General features: G+C 38.8%; 1 long non-coding RNA gene and 1 pseudogene across 8 annotated transcripts in view; one reads left to right on the top strand and one right to left on the bottom strand.

Moving 5' to 3' along the window:
• Gm29906 overlaps nucleotides 1–23,897 on the top strand; it is a 67,495-nt gene that overhangs the window by 3,788 nt on the left and 39,810 nt on the right. For 2 of the 8 annotated variants that reach the window (XR_865501.2, XR_865498.2), the window contains exon 1: nucleotides 20,261–20,865. The exons of 1 other annotated variant lie outside the window; for it this stretch is intronic. This is a non-coding gene — a long non-coding RNA (predicted gene, 29906). Of the gene's footprint in view, nucleotides 1–5,165; nucleotides 5,297–20,260; nucleotides 20,866–23,897 lie in introns of those variants that run through there. 5 more of the 8 variants (XR_001778955.2, XR_865499.3, XR_865502.2 and 2 more) reach the window with 5 other exon arrangements.
• Nucleotides 6,655–7,974, bottom strand: Gm8859 (predicted gene 8859; annotated as a pseudogene).

The raw sequence follows: 23,897 nt of genomic DNA, 5'->3' as shown, positions 1-23,897 counted from the left end.
GTTCATATTGTTGTTCCTCCTATGGGGCTGCAAACCCCTTCAGCTCCTTGAGTACTTTCTCCAGCTCCTTCATTGGGGACCCTGTGCTCCAATGGGTGTCTGTGAACATTCACTTCCGTAGTTGCCAGGCACTGGCAGAGCCTCTCAGGAGACAGCTATATCAGGTTCCTGTCAGCAGGCTCTTGTCGGCATCCACAATAGTGTCTGGTTTTGGTGGTTGTTTATGGAACGGATTCCCAGTTGGGGTAGTCTCTGGATGGTCATTCCTTCAGTCTCTGCTTCACACTTTGTCTCTTAACTCCTTCCATGGGTGTTTTGTTCCCCCGTCTAAGAAGGATAAAGGATCAAAGTATGATGGGCATATATATATCATCACAAACCTTACGATTCATGCTAAAAATTGTAGGTAGACTATGTTTTATAGTTTTGAGTTTCTGTTGAGCCATATGGCAGTTATCTGAAGAAAGACACAGTGCAGAGATGTTGGAGTACAGACACCTGAATTTGAGCTGCACATTTAGCAGATTCTGGATTGGAACTATGGGAGCCAAAATGTCTTCTGACTCTTGGGTTGAATTGGATGCTGTTACTTGTATCCAAAAGAGGTCCTCTCTCACAAGGTCCATGTCATCAATCCATAAAACTACAAAGGTGATGATTCTGCTGACTGAGTCCTTAAAGAGCATTCCTGTGGGTCCGAGTCCAGAATGTTCCTCAAAGGCCAGTCTACAGATTTCAAAGGCTCATGAGCTGCTGAGGCAAGAAGAAGCTGTGACCTCACTTTAGAGAGGAAAATCTTGGAGATCCAGGATGATTTCCTGAAAGATGCAGAGAATTCCTGCTTCTTCTTCCTCCAGCTTATTGTGAGTGACAACCATTATCTGAGCAAAACAAACAAAAAGGAAGAAAGACAAGCCAGAAATATATATATATAATTTTACAACATCTATGAGTCTCTTTTTCTGCAGAATGATATTTATAGTGGAGGAGCTAGAAAGATTTTAAGTGAAAGTAGAGCATTTGTAAGCAGCAATTAAACCATGTTCATTGGATAAATTTAATTAGGTGGGAAAAACTGTTCTTATGGTAACACTGTGGTAAGCCCAGGCTAAGCCATCTTCTGGTCTTTTATCTGAATTTATAGCTAACTTTCTTTCTTTCTTTTTTTTTTTTCCTGGTGTTGTTGATGTTTTCCATCTTAGAACTTCCTTTTTGGCTTCATATTAATCACCTGGTTATGGAGGTCTGGACTCACACGAGGGGATCCTTAGTGTCCGGATGAAGTTAGTCTTCCCATGGCTCCTATTCTCTGGTCACAAGTTCTGGGAAGCACAACAGAAGTCACGTCTCGAAAGCAGCCAGTGCCTGGCTTCTGATTGGCCTCGGCTTTTCTCTGGGTCAGCAGGCAACTGCTCAACTGCTCAGGACCGGCTGCTTGGCAGGCTGAATGAAGTTAATTAGTTCAGGTGGGACTTGAGTGCAGGATCTCGGTGTCGCTGGCATCCCTTCTTATCTATCTGAGCAAAATGGATGCAGAGTGACAAGCGAGAAGCTGCCAGGTCTGGCCTCATTTTAGCCACAGGACTCACACCAGCAAGTGTCATATTGTCTTTGAAGAGGAAGCAATTGAAGTCCATAACCTCATTCTGCCAATTCTCACAACTCCCCCTCTTGACTTCTAAACAACTCATCAGTTCTAATAAATCAAGGTTATACTCAGTTGAGAGTGAGCTTACCTTTCTCAAAGACAAGATTTTATTTCTTGATGTTTTAAGTACTGTCTAGGGGTTAGTTATAGACTAATTGAGTTTCTCTCAAATTGAGATCCTAATGCCTAATACCTCCAAATATTGGAGCTGAAACCTTTATTGTTCAAAGAAGGTAGGTAGGGCAAGCTTAAAATGAGCTTCATGGATGTGACTATTGGAAGAGAAAATTTGGATAGAGCCATGCATCAATGTGTAGTGATGCTAAAAGACAGAGCTAAGACAGACAATTAGAAGAGAAGGGGAAAGACTGAGCTACATTCCTCCTGCAGCTCTTCAAAGGAACCAGTCCTACTCTGGGCTTCTTACCTCCTGAACTGGGAGAGAGATTTCTGCTCCTTCCTGGTACATCCCTTGATAGTCTTTGCAAACTAACACAGCATGTCAGTATTGCATGTTCTTAAACTCAGGCTGCTCCTTTCTGAGGTTAGTGATTAGAGTCTAACTTAAAATCCAGGAGCCCTGTCCATGGCTCTGTGGCTATGCAACAGAAAAGGCTGGGCTGCAACTCATGAGCTTGACTAATATTTTCTTCTTCCTCTTCTGAACATGCTCATGTAGCTAATGGAGATGTATTGTTTTTCTTAAAAGGGAATATAAACATGTTAAGAGTACAGACGAAAGATAATGGTACTTGCCACCCAAGTTTAACAATGTTACATTTCCTTCAGATTTTTCCTCTCAAAGGAATAAATCATCACATATAATGCAGTTACTTTTCTTCGGATCATTTCCTCTCCTGCATGCCAAAGAAGAATACTACTTTTAATTTGGTTTACATTCAGTCCATATTTTCATATTGTCCCCTTCTATATATTTACCCATCAATAATATGATATTTTATCACTCTTTATGAACAAAACAAATGGTATGGCACCATCCCGTTACCTCTAACTTTTTAAAAACATGGCACTGTGTCTTGATATATTTGTATATTCATACATAGAACTAGGTTTTCTGTTTAGTAACATCCTGTGATATTTATTCTCTATAAGTGTAAAATGATATAAGCTAATACCACAGTTGGAATTATCAAGCTTGTCCCTTGTGTGTACATGCATGTTTGTCTTAATATATGTAGCAGTTGGATTGATGTGTCACAGATAGATACTTCTTTATTTTTATCAAGCATTACCAAACTGAACATCAAGTGGCCTGGGATGGCTTACTTGAGAATAAGTGTTTTTCTACACACAATGTTATCAGAGCTTAAGTCTCTGGCCCAATTAAAAAATTATGTGTATTCTCTATCCAAGCACCAGCTTAGGACTTCTTTGCCATCCTAAACCTGAGCATTATACAAACTGAACTACTGATTCACTTATGGGGTCTTTAGATAGGGTCACTAAAGGGATATTCCAACTGTCACAACAGACATCCCTAATTCGTCTTGGAGAGGCCAGATTGTTTCTTGGCTCAATGGCTTTAACGGTGGTTAGAGTTACCTCATTAGAAGGATGAATGATGTGAACAGGAGATGAAGCCGAACAGGCAGATCCGGACTGGGACTCAGATGGGAGCAGTTCTGAAATGTCCTTTGTTTTCTGACCAGGAAGCCAGAAGGGAGCTGTGGTTTCTTACTGTCTTGTTAATGAATTCAAGGCTGGAGGCTCTGCTATACCTGAGAATGGAGACTGGGACTCCAGCTTAGACATTAATAATCTCTCCTAGTGGACAGCTTTGGAAGTGAGTCTTTAGGTGTGTGTGTGTGTGTGTGTGTGTGTGTGTGTGTGTGTGAGAGAGAGAGAGAGAGAGAGAGAGAGAGAGAGAGAGAGAGAATAATGTCTATTTCTTAACTTCAGCCCAACCCCTAAGTTATTTTAGGGTTGTGTCTTCAGAGTGGGGGATACCAGAGAAGCATTAAAGACCTATTATGGGGAAAACTTCTGAAATCAAGTATGAAATCAAAAGTCAAAAGTATGAAATATCTGACTGTTGGGGCTCTTTGCTGGCAGATAGCTGCGAGGAGAGAAGCCTAGACCCACTGGGTCTCTCCAGGGATGAGTGGGATGGTGAGTCCTGGCGACCCAAGAAGAACCACACCAGGCCTCGAGTCTTGTCGAAGCGGGCAAGGAGGTGGGGATAGGGGTGTGGGGTGAGATGACATATGGGGTGGTATTAGATGACAAGGTATATGGGGTGACATCACGGGGCCTATGAAAATTTTAGACGTCATAGGTAGCTAGGTAGAGGCAATTTCATCTAGGCAGTGCTGAGTCATTCTTAAGTGAAAGCGAATGCCTGTTCTCGAAAATCGAGCCAGGCTCAGGTTTGTCTCCAAACCAAAGCCAAAGAGGGCCCAGCATCTGACCTGGATGTGTGCCTAGTATTTCAGTTGGATGGGGGAAAGGGGCCACCCCTCTGGAAGGTGGGACCATTCCTAGGAAGGCAGGTTTAGCCAAGTCATGCTAAAGAGTTTGGTAGAATAATTATCTCTTGAATGAGAAGTTTACTTTTCCATCTCCAAATTCCTGACCCCTAGTGTTGTCTCACAGCACCACACCTATGCATATTCATAAGTCTGTCTGATTCTACAAAATGCTCAGAAAATTGTAACTTTCACTTTGTTCATTTTATCTCTTTTCTGAGAATGCTTTCCCTAACGCTTTGGGCTTCCCCAGTACTTCGGGTTTTCTTATTCTCTCTCTACCAAGTGGCTGCCAGTCGCTGACCTCCATGCTGGCTTGAGTCAAACAGCATGACCTTTTCCTGTTCATTTTCTCTTTTCCCTGTGCATCTGGAAAGATTTACAACTTGTTTGCCTGTGTGTGAGTGTGTGATACTAATTTTACTTTTTTTCTGAGTATTTTCTTAAACTCTAATAAAATTGTTCTTGAACTTCAAAAATAGATGAACACACATATGTACATATAGACATTATGTATATGGTGTGTATTTATATTCATTTATATCCATAAAATATTATTTTTATATATTACATTCTACTTATAGTATGCTTTATAAATTGAATTATATCCTTGTTTTTCTCTTTGTATTCATGAGATTTACCTATTTTCATATTCATTGTTCTAATTTAGTAAGTTTCACTGTTATGTAATATTCCTCCATGTAAATGTAGTGTACTGATTTTACAGTGTTCTATCTTTTGCTCTCCACACAATTTTCCTTTCTTGTCTCCACCCCCATATTCTTCTCTTATAGCTATTTATGTGTGGGGAGCCGTGAGCAATTGCCCTCATGAGCCTCCGCTGTGCCTAACTAGTAAACAAGTAATGTGCACAGGTGCAAGAGTAAATTTGTGCCAAGTCACTGCCCATCCCGGGGCGTAGTAGTGGGGTGATGAGTGAGCAGCTAATCAGGAGCTGACACGTCACATGGAGGGGTATATAAGCAGCATCATTTTCTTTGTTCATTGTTGTTCTTCTTTCGCCTATGCAATCAATGCTCTCCCAATAAACGTGTGCAGAAGGATCCTGTTGCAGCGTCATTCTTCCTGGCCAGTTGAGCACACGCAAGATTTATGTTGTTCCCTGTTGTCACAGCTTATATATGACTCCTAGTAAATATAGGTAGGTGAAAGGTTCTCTGAGTGGTATAGAATTGCTGTCCTAGGATAAAAAAATGCCTTTAATTTGATAGACATTGCCGAGTTATCTCCTCAGGTATTATTTTATGATGCTACCAACAGAGGTGGGGATGCTTATTGTATCACATTTTGCTCAACATTTCTCTTTGTCATGCTTTTGTTTTCAGATAATTGATTTCACTTTGTATGCAGGCTACATATGTGTGTGGGTGTATTCATATTTGTACGCATGCATATGTGCATACATTTGCTTTTGGAGGTAAGAAGTTGATGTTAGTGTTGTCCCCTATTTACAAATTCATTGATTTGAGGCAGGGTTTCTCAGTGAATGTGAAGTTCTCCATTTTGGTTAGATTGGCCTTCCAGAGAACCCACCAGGATCTTCTTTTCTCCATCTACTAGCATCAAGGTTATAGGCACGTGCCATCGCATGTGGTTTTTATGTGCTTCGAGGGATCTGAGCTTAGGTCCTCATGCTTGTGCATCAAGCACTTTACACACTGAACCATCTTCCAGTTCCCATTGCTGCTATTTCATAAATATCTCCCTAGAACATGACAAGTATATACTACCTTATTTTGAATTAAGTTCAGTGTTTGATAATAAATAGACAAAGAAGGCCTTGATTTGTAACAGATGCCCAATTCTGAGGCGTACATTTCCCGTCAGGGCCAATTTCAAGTCACTGCTCTTCCCACTATCCCCAATATTAACTCACCAGTGTGACATTACTGAGAGTGACCATGCTCATCTGGGAAGAGATAACAAAATCAGCTCAAGCTTAATTAAACCTACTTTCCCCCTGATGTGTTACTGGTGAAACATATATTTCCTGATTACAGTACATATCCAATGTCTGTTTGTGTGTGAGCATGTGTGTGTGTTTGTGTGTGTGTGTATACATGTGCATGCACTCAAAGTCCAGGCTCATGGATAATGTCAATTGATGTAAAGTCGACCAAAAACTAAGCAGAGCTCTTACTTCAATTTTGTCCATAATATTTAAGATGACATTCACTTTGCATTGATCTGCAATGTTACACAGCTCATAAATCAAATGTTCTTTAGCAGTTCTTCAGCTGACTTCATTGGCATATTTAATGACTTATGTGTCAGTAACACATCAGCTCAAAGATACCTCCCCATAGGACACATGGGTCTTCCTCAGAATCATTTGGCTTTCTCTCTGCTTTTATCCACTCAGTTTGGACCTTTTATTCATAACACTATTTCTGTACATCAGGAGCATAGGAGTAATTCTTTTACAAAGGAACAAATTTTACTGGTGAACAAATGATGAAACAAGGCCACTGTTTGATGTGATTTCATAGGAGTTCATATTTCAAATGCAGCCAAGAAATATATCAGAGTCTTTTCTGAATTTTTCATTCAGCTCTTCTGAGATCTTCTCCGATCCCCAGCTTTGTCCTATGGGGCTTGGTACTGGCTAACGAAAAAGACAAGAAAACATATTTAACTGTGTGATCTTACCAAGATGCTTCTAGTTACATAGCTATCAGCCACTTATTTCTCAATAGCCTTGAAAGTCTACTGTTCAAGCACGCAGAATAACTCAAGAGTTGTTGAGGGGCAAACATCAAGATCAGAACCAAACTGTAGCTTCATGATACTTCTCACTATTACAGCTCAGATTTTAGCAGCTGATCTGATAGCAGAAATAGTCAAGCCAATAATAATGGCAGGGCGGATGCTTTGGTAGAATACGTCTGTTTCTATAATCTGTCCATCAGTGATGATAATGATGCTTGTTGGAGTGAAAATAGGCACATTACCAATCTGTGTTTCTGAGACTGACAAGCTGTTAAAGAGTCAACACCAAATGGATCATTCCTTTTGGTTGTTCTTGCAAAGAGCAACACATCAACCAAAATAGGCTCCCCTTCTAGGGAGTTGCCAGGGCAACAAAGGCCTCTAACAAGCAGCAGTCTATTTGGAAAAGTCATTGAAGATGCTCAAAGCATGCTTGCCTTTGTCTACTTAATAGTCTCCATAGAAGAGTCAGACAAGTACTCAGGTTCAGAAGAGTATCCCTAGCAGCCATAGCTGATATCACAGTGGTGCCCTCCATGGCATAAACTCACTGCACCAACTGGGTCATGGTGGATCACTTTGGCCAACAGCAAGATAGGTCCAGTACATCTCTTTTTAGTCAGCTCCATCACTCAACTGTTTCTGGTTAGTGATTATGTCAGTAGTGATTGATATTTTCCCGGTCCATCTGCCACCAATAATCACCTCACACTGACCACAATCAATCAGCAGCCAGCTGTCCACATCTTTGACACCAGCCTGCATAGATTCCCACATAGGAAATTAAGAAATATTTCCAGAGGTTTTCAGGCCAACTTGCCTCTGGATCTTGGAGTCAAGTAAACTGCTTCCATTAGAGCCATAAGCAGAGGCAACTACTATGGAACGCAACAGCTCCTTGCCAACTGAGCCATCCACAGGGTTTTCTGTACTCTTCTCATAGGCTCCTTTCTTTTTTGCTTTGTTTGTTTTTTTATAAGCTCTTTTCTTAATCAGCTTATCATCATCAGCCAGAACACCTTCAACACTGTCTAGTTCCAACTTCAGAGACATATCCATTATGCCAGTCGAAAACACTACCATTTCTTCCTTTAGATTGTTCTTCATCCCAAATACTGGACATATCATCAGTATATAAGACATTTTCAGCCTCTTCAATGTCAACAGGGATGCAACAAAAAGATTGCATTCTAAGAACAAAGGACACCTCAAGCGTAGGTACCATTTTCCTGGAGAGGAGGGTCCTTGAGATGATGAATGATGATCTCAAGGCATGTTTGGAAACCACTGCATGAATGCATGTGAGTGGCATTGCTTGTCCTTCAGTGTTTCTTCCAAAGCCACAATTTGACTTTGAACAGACAGCTCAGTGAAGAGGAGAAAGGTTCAGAGATTCATCTAATTTGAAACTTTTAATAGAATGGTATAGTGATGTAGTGATGAGGGAGTAGGCCCTGGATGAAAATTGAGGAAGATTTAAAAAGAATTGTTACTGTTTGCCTGACCTGGAGTAAGTTGTGTTTTCTCTGAATAAAATGGGGGTGACAGATAGTACACTTACCTTAGGGAGGTGGCTGTTCTGATGATTGCAGGGTTGTAGTTACGGTTCTTAGAGAGCTAGGGAGATGGCTCAGTCAGTGAAGTTCTTTCTGCATAACCATGAAGACCTGATTCTAGATGCCTAAGACCAAATAAACGCCAGGCTTTCTGGTGCATGCCTGGGACTGTAGGGTTGGGGAGTGGAGACAGAAGAGTCCACAAGGCTTTCTGGCCATCAGTCTAGCTGAAATGGCAAGGGTTAGGTTCAAAGAGAGAGAGACACAAAGAGAGAGAGTCAGAGAGACCCAGAGAGCAAGACAGAGAGAGACAGAGACAGAGAGAGACAGAGAGAGAGAGACAGAGAAAGACTGAACAAAAAGAAAGGTTTCTTGAAGAAGCAACTGAGGAAAGACATTGTGTCAGCCTCTAACCTCTCTCTCACGTACCTGCTTTGACTTGCAGTTCCATATAAGTATATGAACACCTATGCTACTAAAGTATGCACACACATGTGTGTGCGCGCGCACACACACACAATTAAAAAATAGTTAAACAAACAAAATTCTTATAAAAGTGCCCAATTAACAGAAAATGCTACTATTCTCAGTTATTCCATAAATATATTTGGAATCAGAATATCAGGTTTCCTAAATTAGTATATCCACATTTTTATTAGAATTTCATTATATTTCTATGCTAGTTTGGGGTGTACTTAATTATATTGTTTCCTTTGAATAATTCTTTATATATTTAATTTGTTCTCTAAAATACTTATTTAGCTCTTTTGTCATATCTTGTATAAGATGCCTTTTATTTTTGTCACTATAGATGGTATCTTAAAATTTTAGATATTTTATTGTAATGAACTTCAAACTCAACTGCAATTTCATAATATTTTGAAGAGACTTTGTAAGAACTTTGTGAAGTTTTGTAGATTAATTTTGGATAGAGCTCTTCATTATGCATATGTTATATATCTCGTATGTTTAGAATTTTTTAAATAATTTATTTATGTATTTGTTAAGTGTGTGCATGCAGGTTGTATGCACAAGTGCATGCACACATGCATCCAGCAGAGAGCTTACAGGATTCAGTTTTTTTTTCTCCACTATATGGGCCCTGAGTATTGAACTCAGGTTGTCGGACTTGGTGGTAGTCCTTGATGGATGTTGTTCAAGACATATTAGCATTATGCCTAAGTGCCATATACTTTCTGTTGTTATTATGAATAAGAACTTATATTTCTGTTCCACTTTTATCCATGTGTATCTTTATACATGTGACCACAAAATTTTGCATAGTGGCCTTATTGAGTGTTATGAAAGGGATTGATTGTCATGAGATTTTCTAGTTTGATATTTTTGAGTATTTTCAATTTCTAAATTTTCTTTGTCTGTATGTTATATATGTGTATAACATATATGTATGTTTTTGCTGATATGTGCACATGTGCATGTGGCTCTGATTGTATGCCCATGTTTATGGGGAGGCCAGAGGTTAACATCATCTGCCTTTGGTTGCTCTCCACCCTGGTTTTTGGGTCAGGAGCTCTTATTGAACTCATCAGTTGGCCATGCTGGCTAACAAGCTCCAAGTATTCCCTCTCCCCACACTTTGAGTCCAGCTGAGGGTCACTGTGTCTGTCTTTTATGTGAGTAATGGTGATCTCAACTCAAGCCGTTCTGCTTATGCTGCAGGCTTTTTACCACTAAGGAATGTCCCATCCCCTTGACTTTTCTGTTAATAATCTTATGATTGGCATACCATAGCAATTGTGCCTTAATTTTTGTAGAACTAATATATAAGGTCTTTTCATCATTTTCATCATGACTAGGAATATCAACAATATGTGGAGTCGCATGAATAATGAAACACAACAGTATCTTTCTATGTATAGATAGTGGCAAGGTCAGTATGAATTCAAGTCAATAAACTCTTTCAGTTGCTCTGTTATGCCGAAACCAGTTGTTTACCTTGCACTTCTTAAAAATAATTTTAAAACAATGTTTTAAGACTATAAGATAATTACATCATTTTTCTTCCTTCTCTTCTCTTCTCTTCTCTTCTCTTCTCTTCTCTTCTCTTCTCTTCTCTTCTCTTCTCTTCTCTTCTCTTCTCTCTCTCTCTCTCTCTCTCTCTCTCCCCAGCCACTCTTATGTAACCCTCTCTTGCTCGTTATCAAATTCACAGCCCCTTCCCTTTACCTTTTTCAGGAGTGTGTGTGTGTGTGTGTGTGTGTGTGTCTATTTTTTGCTAAATATATAAATAGTAAATACAACCAAATACAACTGCTCAGCCTGTATAATGCTGATACATGCACGCGTGTGTGCACACACACACACACACACACACACACACAAACATACACACACATCTTTAGAACTGACCATTTGGTATTGGATACTCAATTAATGTGCTCTTGCCTGGAGGTGACTGTTCCCTCCACTCCTGGCATTCCTTAGTTGCTTGTACTTCATCATCTGTGGTGAGGCTTCATGGGTTTTACCCCTTTCCCATTAGCGTGTCTATTGATGATGTCTCTGTACAGGTCATGGCATCCATATTGATGGGTGTAGTTTCTCAGACATTTCTAGGAGGTACAGTCTCATAGCAAACTTCTTGCTCTGACTCATAGAATCTTTCTGCCCTGTTTTCCAGAATGATCCCTGAGCCATAAATATAAGAGTTGTATTGTATATCAGCACATTTATCCATTGGGTTTTACAACCATGGCCTTTGGTTGGCTGTGGCTTTCTGTAATGCTCTCTGTCTGTTCTTGCACTCTCTTTGTATTTCTATTTGATTTTGTAATGCTAAGCATTTGGAAAAATACTGGTTCACTGAATTATACAGATCTTTCAAGTGAAGAAATTTTCATTACAAAGTGCCAAAAATCACATTTATTAATATAACCATGATCTTCTTAGAACACTTTTAAAATATTGCAGTGCTTTCAAGCTCACAGTGATGAATACCAATTTTACAAAATTCTAATTTTCTAATTTTCACTTGAAAGCTTGGATTTCATCACTGGCAACAGATATTGTTAGTTGTCAGTTGTTTTCCTTGACTTGTCAGACTTACTACATTTATTGTTCAGAAAAATATACACCAAAACCCCAAACTTTGAAAACCAGAGTTTGTCTGGTATTCATTCTTTCACTTATAAATGATTTGTCATGGGGAGCATAGTAGTTCATGTCATGATCTAAACACCTGAACAATGGCTTTTCTTTCACACAACTCAAAGGCTCCAATATGCGCAGAAAGTGTTTTGTCCTGTCTACCATTTTGTCACACTACTAAAGGACATATACTCAAAGTTTGAGGTTGAATGGAATTAATGATACCATATCACAAAAACCATTTGTAAGCAAAACTTGTTGAGACCAGCTAGGTGGAGTGTGTGTAGATTTTTTTCCCTGAGGGTATATACAACTACAGCAAAATTCTACACAGAATTCTACACAGAATGATGCCATGCAAACCTTTGCACTAAGATACTAGCCCCCAAATAGGTAATTTAGCAGCAAGAAGTAGCATCCCCAGGATGGTTCCATCACTCCTCAGAGTGATGAGATGCCCTTTCTTAGCACATAAAGCAGGTCACAATTGTAAATGTCCAGAGCTTGCTATTTCCACTCTTGAGAGGGGCTGGGCATCCCATACAATTGCAGAAGTCAAGAAGGATAAGCTCTATCTCCCAGCGTCTGTGGAGGCATGGCAACCTTGTTTTGATTCCTTATCAGCCAGCTTCCACCTTTCATCCCGCCACCAACGCTCCTTTGTGAAGTGTCTTTTCTCAGACTTGTCTGAGTGCCCATGCTTATCTCTCTTTCTCCTTTGACACTGCACTTCACCTCTGTCCCATATGGAATGACAGAGCTGGGTTCTGTCCCTGTAGTTACTAGATAAAACCTGTTATCACCAGTTTAAAGGGTGTGCCTCTGTGTTTACATCTGACATGGTGTGAGGAAGTCACTGATCCCTGCTGCAATTTCCATTCATCACTGTTTTTATGATCCTACTTTCTGTGAATGTCAATGCCATGAAAATGGCAGGTAATAGCCTAGTGTTATAATTTTGACCTAGTGTATGGTCTTTAAGCTTATTCAAAGTTTCATTATTATTATTTTGTATGTTTCATAAGATATTGGGTGAATTTGATGGATTTTATTACAAAATTTTAATCTACTTACATTTGTTTTTATTATTGATTTATGTAAATTCAATCAAAATCATTGAACAGATTATTTTCTTAAATTCTCTCCATTCCTCGTTATGATTTTTGTCAGACAGACTTTTCTAGCTTTTTTCCCTTGCTTACTAGAATAGAAGTTAGACTTTAATGTCTGTTTGTATTCAATAGTTTCTCTGAAGAAGTTTAATATGCTCTTTTAATCATCCTTATTAATATATCATACCTTGTGCTTTATGTTTTCTTGCTTTATTTCTTTGTGCTTTGCTATGGGAGAATATATATCTTTTCTAAAATTAATTTTGACTCTGGCTATATGGAGTAGATCATTTATGTATTTTTATTATATTTTAGTACCTAACTTTAATTTCTACACTCCCAAATGTCTTCTTTTCCTATTTCTATTCATATGTGGCTGCTTTGTTTTTATATTTTTTAATGTTACAGATATTATTTGTTGCTCTGACGATATGGAACATTTCTATTTTAAATTCATTTTTCCCCACATTTCAATGATTGCCCTTTCTTTTCTTAGCTTGGCCATTTTTAATATGCTAGAAATTTCAGTTTGCAAGCTCACCTTGAGCAACAGTTCCCTAGTGTGACTTTGTGTCCATTCTTTCCTGCCTGTGATTTTGTGAGCATGATTTATCCTATCTAGATAGAGTCGGCTTTTACATTGTGGCTATGCGCACTTGTCCTGTGGTGACACTGGAGAAAGGACAGCCCTAGAAAAAAACCTTTCACCAGCTAATCTCTGGGGAAATTTTACCGTGGGTGCACACATGAATGAATATATTCTGAGCATTTCTGGGTTTAGATTGATTGAGAGTTTGATGAATCCACTTATATCTGTTTAGTTTTTTGGTTTTTAAAAATACTTTATTTCTAGACATTGGATGCTTTCTATATGGTTTAGGTTCGCCTTTAACCATTTAAAAATATCAAACCCAGCAGCACTCACTGTATGTGAATGTCAGAGATGGCTACGTGCTAATTCAAGGTGTCATCTTGACTGGGAGCCTTTAGAGTATTTAAGAATTTCTACTAGAAAAGAGGCCACCACTCATAATAACACGGAAGGCAGAAGTGGGGAATTACTTAATTAGAATCTTTATAGCAGATACTATTATGCCTACTGAATTCTGCGTAGCAATCTCTGCATTGTCTTATATGTAACTAGCTCTCACTATCCATTAAACTCTTGCATTTACAGGTTCCACATCTGTTCTTTAGAATGTTCCGTAGTGGTCTCTAGTTGTCTCTGATTTGTTGCTGTCTCATGCTTGCTTCTCATAAACACATCTCAATGTCATTGTGGTTACTATATATCATTAAGGTGGCCTTTATTGTAGATCATCCAGTACACACAGTTGATTTTTGTATATATGTAAAGTACATGTGATGAAATAAGACCTATGGCTTAATATAAAATTGAAAGCAGCAAACATATGGATTGGATATAGAAAGGGAATGGATAATTTTAGTAGGTTATGATTTTAAAGACCAATAATCATTGTAAAATATTCTGAAACAGTGAATTCAAGGCTATGTAGAGGACTCTGGAACTGTTTCTTTTTAGTATTCGATGTTCGTACTATGGTTCAGCACAGTGGAACACACCTGTGATCTCAGCCTTTGGGAGACAGAGACTACTGCATTGTAAGTTCACACTCAGCCTGTTTTACAAAGCAAGTTCCAGGTCCATCCAGGACTACATAGTAAGACTCTTGTCTTAAAAAAAAAAAAAAAGACCTGTAAATATTTACTACCTTGAAATATTTTGACTTGGTCCGGGATGATGCCTGTGTTATATGATTTGAGAAAAATAATAGGAAGCTATTGCCATCCTTAAGTACCTCCCTTAGTGACTATCACACTGTCTGCTATGCATATGAAAGAATCATTAATTTGTAGTCAGTTCAGATTGAGTATTTATAATATAAATATCCTGAATGCAGAATTCTCCAAAATACAAACTGTTTATTATTAACACATAACCCCAACTGGAAAATTCCATACATATTTAATTTCAATTCAAGCATAGATTGTAGTCAAAATATAAGCTCTCTAATACCCTTGTGTAAAATTATAGTACCTTCAGGATGCATGTATCAGCTGTGTATGAAACAAGAGTTCTATGTTTAGACTTGGGCCTCATCCATAAGTGATCTTCATATGTACACAAACTATGGTAGTTTGAATGAAAATGGCATAAACAGGCCACAGTGAGCAGCACTCTAGAGCTGTGGCCTTGTTCAAGTCAGTGTGGCCTTATTGAAGGAAGTGATCAATGGAGCCAGCTTTGAGGTCTCAGATGCCCAAGCCATGCTCAGTGTGGCAGTTTCTCCTGCTGCCTGAAGAGCAAGATGCAGAACCCTTAGCTCCTTCTCCAGCACCATGTCTGCCTGTGTGCTGATGTGCTTCACACAGTGATGATAATGAACTAAACCTCTGAAGCTGTAAGCCAGTCCCAAGTAAATACTTTCCTTTATAAGATTTACCTTGGTCACGGTGTCTCTTCACAGTAGCAAAGCCCTAACCAAGATGTTCGACTTGTGGCCCCAGGGAGTAGGGAGGTCTGGTGGTGTCGGTAGGGACATCCTCTTGGAGATGGGAAGAAGTGTGGTATGTGGAACAGTTGGAAGAGTGGACTGGGAGTGAGATAAAGTTTGGACTGTAAAATAGGATTAATGAATAAAGACAGACAGAGAGACAGACAGACAGACAGAAGCAGTCTAGCACCCCCCAAAAAAATCTAGAGGGAAAAACAAACCTCAATTCTTAATGCTTCTAACCTTGAGCACTTAGATAACTGATACTCAGCTGGCACTGGCCTTTCTCTGATAAGAACCTTAATATCTAATTCATCTCTACTGTGCTGGAGCTGAGTACATTATCTACAGCCCTATAAGCTGATTTTTCATCCACTCACCCAACATTTATTGGATGCCTATTATATGTCAGTCTCTTCTTCACACTGTGGATAATTCAAAGATGAAAACTAAGTACTTGTCTTTGGGAACTCACTGTCCTGGGAAAGATAGATAACATGAGATACCATCACATAATATAATATGTGCTGTATAGGTGTGGGAACAAAGCTATGTCTTGATAGCTTGAGGAGAGAACAGTAAATGAGTCCATGAAAACGGAGTACAAAATTTTAATGAACATGTCACATTTGAGTCTCTTGAAAGACTGGTAGGAAATTGGCTCCTAGGAGAAGATGAAAATCAAGTGGATGCTGAAGTATTTTGAGGATGCAAAGTCCAACTTGGGGATATGGACAGATGTGGAGGGACACAGGGCTCTGGGAGAATAGTAAAGCTCCAGCAGTAACATTTGTTATTCTACAACAGCAGCCATTAGTCCGATCTCAACCTCAGCCTACAACCTCAACCTCAGCCTCCAACTGCCGTAATTTTTGTTTATTTGTATAAGACACACAGAATGGCATGAACATAATACTTGCTTAAATGGTGGAAGGTACTTAGCTTTGAGATGAGTTCTACTGTTTACTGAACAGGTAATTTTTGTACAAACTGTTTAACCTCTTGAAACTTCCTACAATAACCTGATGCAATAATAGCATTGCTCTGCCATGCAGTGAGTTCTTAAATATAAATTAAGTATCCTATTTGAAAACATGTGTATATTATGAGCCACTGTACAATCATATGATGCATTCAGCAAATGACTGCACCAGATTGATGATGTCCATAGCTGGGGATATGCACACCTGTCACTAACAAAGGTCAATGTAAGAGTCTGCCATCTGGGCAAAAGTGTGAAGGTCTGCTACCCTTGTACATGGAAAACTTCTATGGTCATGAAGAAGTGGGATTTTACTCATGCTATTTCTTCTTTAGGAAGCATAGTTATACTTTCGTATGCAGGAAAACTTTTTCTGGGACCTCCTATGGATAAAAGCAAGTGCAGATGCTCACATTTCTTCCATAAAATAATTTACCTACATACAACCTATGACTGTCCTTTGTACTAATATGTATGTTCCAAGTCATTTCTAGATCTCTTACAATACTTAACACAATGTAAATAGTATATGCATAATTGATTTATTATTTAAGGAATGATGGCATTTATAAAATGTCTGTCTATGTTTGGTACAGATACACTTTAATTTTTTCTACCTATTGTTATATGAATCTACAGATGCAGAATTCAGCAGTAGACAGAGTAGAGTGTACTTCCTAAGTCAGCAGAAATGGGACCCACATTGCCTACACCTGTTAGCTTTTTATCTTGAACAACAACAGCAACAACAAAAACCCCTAACATTCGTTTGCTTCTTGTGAACAATACAAAAACCATCAAATGACTAAGAAGCTAACACATCAACCTTGAGTTTTGTGAGTGTTCAGGAAAATTTAATGGCAAGAATTCTCCATCTGCAACCTAAATTAGCTGCAGTGTGCCACTTCTGCTCCCAGATTCCGGCTGTGCCAATCAAACACAAGAGACACAAAATTCAATGAGAATTAGTTCTTTGGGTATCATAGCATCTTGACTTACAAGACTTTAACCTTGGCCTCATGCTTCCTGTGGGGCCTGTTGCTGAAGTTGCTTAAGGGCTAGAAATATCAAGTAGTACACATATTTCTTTTTTCATTTGAGTTAAATTGAAAATGAAACCTTTAACGTCCTATTGATTCTAGACATGTTCTGTATGCATTAAATTGAACTTAATGGACTGAGAAATGAGCACCACAGCACCTATAGGTAAGAATTATTCATGTAAGGATATACTGCTCACATGCCCTTTATCCAGTAATATATGTATCTGTCTATGACAATATATAGCACTAAAACATTATGTTGAATATTTCTTAAATAACAAGAATCAATTTTCATTCAGGTCACTTAAATTCTGCTCACCATTAATCTGTCATTAGTTCTTGGCTTTGCTTCTCTTAAATATAGGTGTACAAGATTTAATGAATATTTCTATGATTAGAAACACAGACTAAAATTCTTAGCAGGAGGAGAATGTAGAAATATGGATGACCACACTGTATTTATGATATTCCAATCATAGTTACAACAGACATTCATTTGGCTTGTTTCTGTCTGCTATTAGTATTAATGCTTTTTCTAGTCTTCTCTTTTGTGATTGCACCCACTTCTACTAGTAAACTTAACATACTTCAACCTGCATCCTTATTTTGAATGAAGCCTTCACATAAAACTCATATATCAGTGGACGCCTAGAGGGATATACTTAAATACAGTTTTGTATAATGTAACTCTGCGTACCTAACAGTTAACTCATTGTATTCTGACAAACCTAAGCTTATTGTTATACTGTGCTTCAAGTGTCATTCCTGGTGTGACCTTTGCCACACAGGTTCCTTATTCAGGCAACCACCAAGTCTGTATGTCATTGCCTAATGACAAATGGTCTACTTTATTTTATCTGAATGAGGATGTTCTGTTATGAAGCTCTCCCTGCTTCCCCTTTCTTCTTCCTTTTTCTCCTACCTCTGTCCCATCCATCTGACATACAGGCATGCTTACTTCCATGTCTCTTTTTCCCAAACACATTTTCATAATGTGATTAAGATCAGAATCCTCTCTAAGGCACACATTTGGCTATGTAGCTTCCCTCTTCCTTCTTGAATCCATAGGCTATCCCAGAAGAATTCCTCATGCATATCAAAGTATGACTACACTTCCTAATGAAGGAACGACATAAATAAAATCACACTTCTTCAGGACTATAGTAGTTGTCCACATACAAATTTCTCAACAGATTTCTTAACATCTGGAGTCTGAGTTGTGGATTTTTGACAGATGCAAAGCATACTTTCTGACTTGGTCTGCACCTGCTTCCCTGCCTTCCACGCTCAGTCAGAAGTACTGTGTCTGCCGGAGGCTTTCCACAAATGTCATGTTGCCTCACAGCTCATGTCTTTTCTTACATGCTGCACCCCCAACTCTATCTCTTCACAGCAAGCTAGTTTCTGCTCCTGTTTCAAGACTCGATTTTTCTCCAGAACGTCCCCTTTCAAGCCCAATTTGAAATAGTAAATGATATTTCGAGTTCTTACACATTGACTACAAACCTTTATACATTGAAATTTTATTGGCAATTTTTGTTTCGCCTTCACTGGACTACAGCATTTTAAAGAAAAAGACAATTTTTTCTTCATCTTTGCATTCACAACATCAAACCCAGTGCCTTTCATGTGGTTAATAATTAAGAATGCTTGCTAAATTGTCTTCGAGTTAAATTAATACATTCAACAGTTTTACATGACATTCCCTTTCCTTTGGCTGAGAGTTTTGGATAATTGAGTAGATTAATGAAAAACCTTGAGAGAATTCTTAATGACATGCTCTCCATGTCAACCATAGGTTAGAAACAGGCAGTGAGTACAACCATTATGTTAACAATTCCTGATGGAGACACATCAAAGCAAAATGTGAAAATTTTAAGATAGAGAACACCAGTTTATGGGAACCAGTTAAAATCCCAGGATTGTATGATTTATTGCTGTCATACATAATAATAAGTGCTATAAATATGCTTGATGTATTAGACATGTAAATTTATGTGTAGATTATTACTAATAACTAATGACTGTCAGATCAAGTCATTCACAGTCTCCATAGTGAACCCCATTCCAATTTTGGAATCTCTCTCATAAGAAAGAAATTTCTTAAGAAAAATGCACTGAGCTAGAGAGATGGCTCAGTGATTGAAGAACTTGATGCCAAGTGTGGGAACAGGGGTTTCAGATGCACAGAAGTTACACACAATGGCAGGTGAATATGATAACCTGATTGCAATTCTAGCCTCAAAAGTGGAGACAGGGCATCTCCATAGCAAGCTTTCTGGTAAGACTAACCATATAGGTATGGCCCTATCTCAGTGAATGAAGTGGACAGGTCATTGCGGATAATTCCTAACATCTACCTTATATTTCCACACGCACAACCCCCCACACACACTCACACACAACATACAAGTGGAAAACAAGAAAGATGTACCATAGGATGCTGAGTGGTCATCTATATCTGCAAGCACTGGGCTCATCATGCATCTATCAGCATCACTTAGGAAGAAACCCAAAATTCTGTGAATGAGTGTTCTCCTTTGATCATTCTAAGAATCTCAAAAGCACAGCTAAAAGTAGTCCAATTTCTCTGAAGAAACAGTAGGTGAAAATAAAAATAACAAATGTAAACCTGCCTATCTTACTTCCTCTCTCTGCCAACTGATTCATCCTAGAAGGACTCACTTAAAAAGAGATGTGAAGGAAAGTCTACACAATGCAAATTTTTATAAAATGTCACTTTGATAGACTCCTTTGGACCATTTGCCCGGGATGTATTAGTATGCATCTTTCTGGTCATGTGTGCCTGCTTTGTAGACCTTCTGTTTATTTGTTGGGTTTTAGGTCTTCATCACTAAGCTGGACCTTTAATTAAAGGAAACTTTTGCATGCACATTTCTGGAAATGAGGAATCTATTGTGTTTACTAAATTAAATGTAATCTTATTTGCACTGGAGAGTTCTCTTTTGATTAGCTTAGAAATAATTACATATTTCTTCTGAATTAAGAACACCAAGGAGAAGGAAAAAGTCAAAAGATTCAGAGGTAAAAATTGTGTGTTTTGAGGCTGCCTAGGGTATATATTTACTTCTTTTTCTTCATTAGCCTGTATATTCAAGAGCTAATTCTTAAACGTCTCCTGTGTACACAGGGTCTGGCTAAGTGCCCTGTCAACCTGTAGTTCTATGGAAGGGAGCTTTTGTATCCCTTAAGAGTAATTATTTATAGAGTCGTGAGTTTTTCCAGAACAGCTCAGAAAACTGTGGCAGAACATCAGCAAGGGTTGGATCCCATCTGGGTATGGGCTTCATTCTGGGATTAAGAGACAGAAAAGGGAGCCGTGGGGAGGTGTGGCCAGTGAGGTTGATAACGCAAAGACTGCAAGTCACACACTGCCTTCTTGGATCACTTGAGGCCCCAATGATACTTTCCTGGATGTAATGGTGCTTTCTTCTCTATTTTAGACCTGACCTTTCTGAGCTCAATTGTCAGGAAGTCTCATTTCTCTTTCAAAGCTAGCCAGAGACTTTACTGAAGACCGAAGTTGGGAAAATGACGTGTAACAAATCCAGCTGCAAATACTACAGTGAAGGATAAGCTCGCTCCGAAGCTAGAAACTCAGCCCCACACTCACTTACCTTTGCTCAGAAGCCGGCCGGTGCAGGAGTCCTGCAAATTCCTACGGTAACATATGCATTAAAAATTCCCTAGGAAAGAAAAAGAATTAGGTTGCATAGATTTCCCTTATTTCTTTGTAATTTCTGATCTTTGGTTGACATTTTGATTTTTAAATATTAGTAATTACAGGCCACCTTAGAAATGGACAGATAATGAGATTAAATCTCATTTCTCGTGAGAAAAAAGAATGAGGCTGAGATTTTAACAAAACACTGAGTGAGAGATGCCAGCATTGGGGGGGGGGGGGCGCTTAGGTTTATGTGCTGATTTACACAGGGCTTCAGAACAAGCAAAACCCAAGTTTTGCTGTTAGTTCAGTCATCCCTAGAAGACATATCTTATATGGTGGTAGTGATATTAGCTGAGGAGCACATGAGGACATCTGGGGTACCTGAGACTCATCCATTCTATTATATATCCAACAGTATAAGTATGCTTTACAGTGCTTGCTTTTCTGTGTTGTTAATTTAATTCAATTAAGAGTTCAGAAATGGGGGCTGGTGAGATGGCTCAGTGGGTAAGAGCACCTGACTGCTCTTCCGAAGGTCCGAAGTTCAAATCCCAGCAACCACATGGTGGCTCACAACCACCTGTAATGAGATCTGATGCCCTCTTCTGGTGCGTCTGAAGCTACAGTGTACTTACAAGTAATAAATAAATAAATAAATAAATAAATAAATAAATAAATTAAGAAAAAGAGTTCAAAAATACTATTGATGCCCATTTTATTATAGGATAAGACATAATAGGCGAATGTAGAAGCAATCTAAAAATGTCTGTTGGGGCAGATAAACAAATAGCAAAGGGTATATGCATATAATGGAAAAAGAATCAGCCTTCAAAAAGGAATATATATGGTAAGGTAGGTGAACTCTGAGTATACTATGCTAAGTGGGAGCAGCCAGTCTGTCAAAATAAACACCACGTAACCCCCCCCCCTTTTTTTTAAATAAGGTATCTACAGAGGAGACTAATTCAGAAAAACAAAGTATGGAGTTGTGACTGCCCAGACTGGAGAAAGAGAGAAAGAGGAGTTACTGATTAACAGGCATGAAGTGTCAGATGAGCAAAAGGATAAATTCTAAGTACACTGTACACAATGTTTTACCTAGATCAACCCTACATTATGAACACTTAAAGCATTATTAAGAGAGTTGATATCATGTTAAATGTTCTTACTACACTGAAATAAAATAATATAGTCATACATATTAAATTGCTCATGTAAAAGAGGAAAACATTTGTCCTTGTAGACGTTATTCACAAAATATCTACAGAGCTATTAATAAGTGAACCTTTATAGTGATCTGGTGCATTTGAGCTATCAATAGACATAGACCATGTCTCAATGCAGATTACTGTAGACCAAATTATCCAGTTGAATCCCAGTTCTTGTGATACTAAATATACAACTCTTCAAATTAATCAATGTACAAAATTTATATTTTATTGTGTTTCTGAGAAGAGGAGTAAAGTATCTCTTTCCCTCACCTTTCCTCTGTGTGTGTGTGTATGTGCATGCGTGTGCATGTGTGTGTGTATGCACACGTGTGTTTATGGCATATGCATATGTGTGGTGTAAATGTACAGAGGGCAGAGGAGGACCCTAGGTTGCCTATCATCCTTCCCCTTTCCTCTGAGGCAGGTTTTCTTCCTGATCCTGAAACTCATATGTTTTGGCTAGTTGGCAGCCAGCAAAGCTCAAAGATCATCTGTCTCTGGCATTCACACACTGGGGTTACAGGCACAGGAGAGCCACATTTCTCTTTCCCTTGTATTAAAGGTGCATGGATCTGAACTCAAGTCCTCGGGGTTGTACAGCAACTTCTCTTAACCACTCAGCAATATTGCTAGCTCCTAGAGAACATGTTTCTAACTGTATTTAGATGCAGTAAAACATGATGCAGTCCTAAGATGTCCTTTTATGTCTTTGGAAAACAGTGAGAGTAACAAGTATGGTCTTAGTCAATAGCCTATATGGTCTGGGTTTATATGCCCTGAAGTATAGATTGCACAGTAAGCAAAGAGTATCTTTCTGAGTTGACATTCTTTCAATAGACATATGATTTTGATGACTGGCTTTTCTTTGGAAAGAACAAATCAATGGTGCAGGACATGCGATTACAGATGTATGCCCTGGTTTTATTTGTACAGTGCAAAGAGGAAAATGTATCTTTCCATGCTACATTGGTGGTGTGAAATATAGTAATTCTTTGCACTGTCTCATTTTTAAAGTTATGAGCTTACAAATGCATCATTTTGCAGAGTTGTTGCTTTGAGCCTAGACTCCCAGTTCATTGGAGGATAACTTGAATCCAAGACATTTTATGAAAAATGGAAAACCAGTCATGATGTTCTCCCAAAACTACCATGGAGCTCTAACACTAGAGTCTATGTAGTCAGTGGCCTGACTGCTACTAAATGCTGTTTTGCTGAAGGAATCAGAGGGGCAAATGGGACCCTAGGTGGCCCTTTTCTCACTTACAAGTAGCATAGGGAATGCTGTCCCTTCTGTGAATATCCAGAGCATGCGCCATGCTTAGTAACTCATGAGCTCAAGGGTGTGGGGAGGGCAAAACCAAGCAATTAAGGTTAACATCCCTGACAGCAGAATATTTGTCACACTGAACAAACACGCAATTGAGTGTTGAGAGACTCCTGGAACATTTCAGGGTTCTCCTGGGATCTGAAAGCTACTGTCAGCCCAATTAACAGGGTACAAGAATGCCTTCCATAAACAAATGAAGTGGCTTGGAGAGGATTCTCTTCCAGCTGTGTGAATGTACCCTGTTGCACATCTGGATGCCCAGGGGGAATGGTACTCTGAAACTCCACACCAGATAGCAGGTAGGTCAGTGACAAAGAAGCCTTCTCAAGTGGAAATATTTGTCTGGCTGAAAATGAAGAGTCAAGACAACCTCATTGGAAAGCAAGCAAGCAAAATCTCCCAACCACATGCTTAGCAGTTTTCACGTTTAATAAGAGATACCTTTTTCTTTTTTATATATACATAAATTTCACTGTCACTGCAGTGATTT

Source organism: Mus musculus, chromosome 1 (assembly GCF_000001635.26).
Source record: "Mus musculus strain C57BL/6J chromosome 1, GRCm38.p6 C57BL/6J".
Taxonomy (NCBI): Eukaryota; Metazoa; Chordata; class Mammalia; order Rodentia; family Muridae; genus Mus; species Mus musculus.
This window is presented reverse-complemented; position numbering and strand designations above follow the sequence as displayed.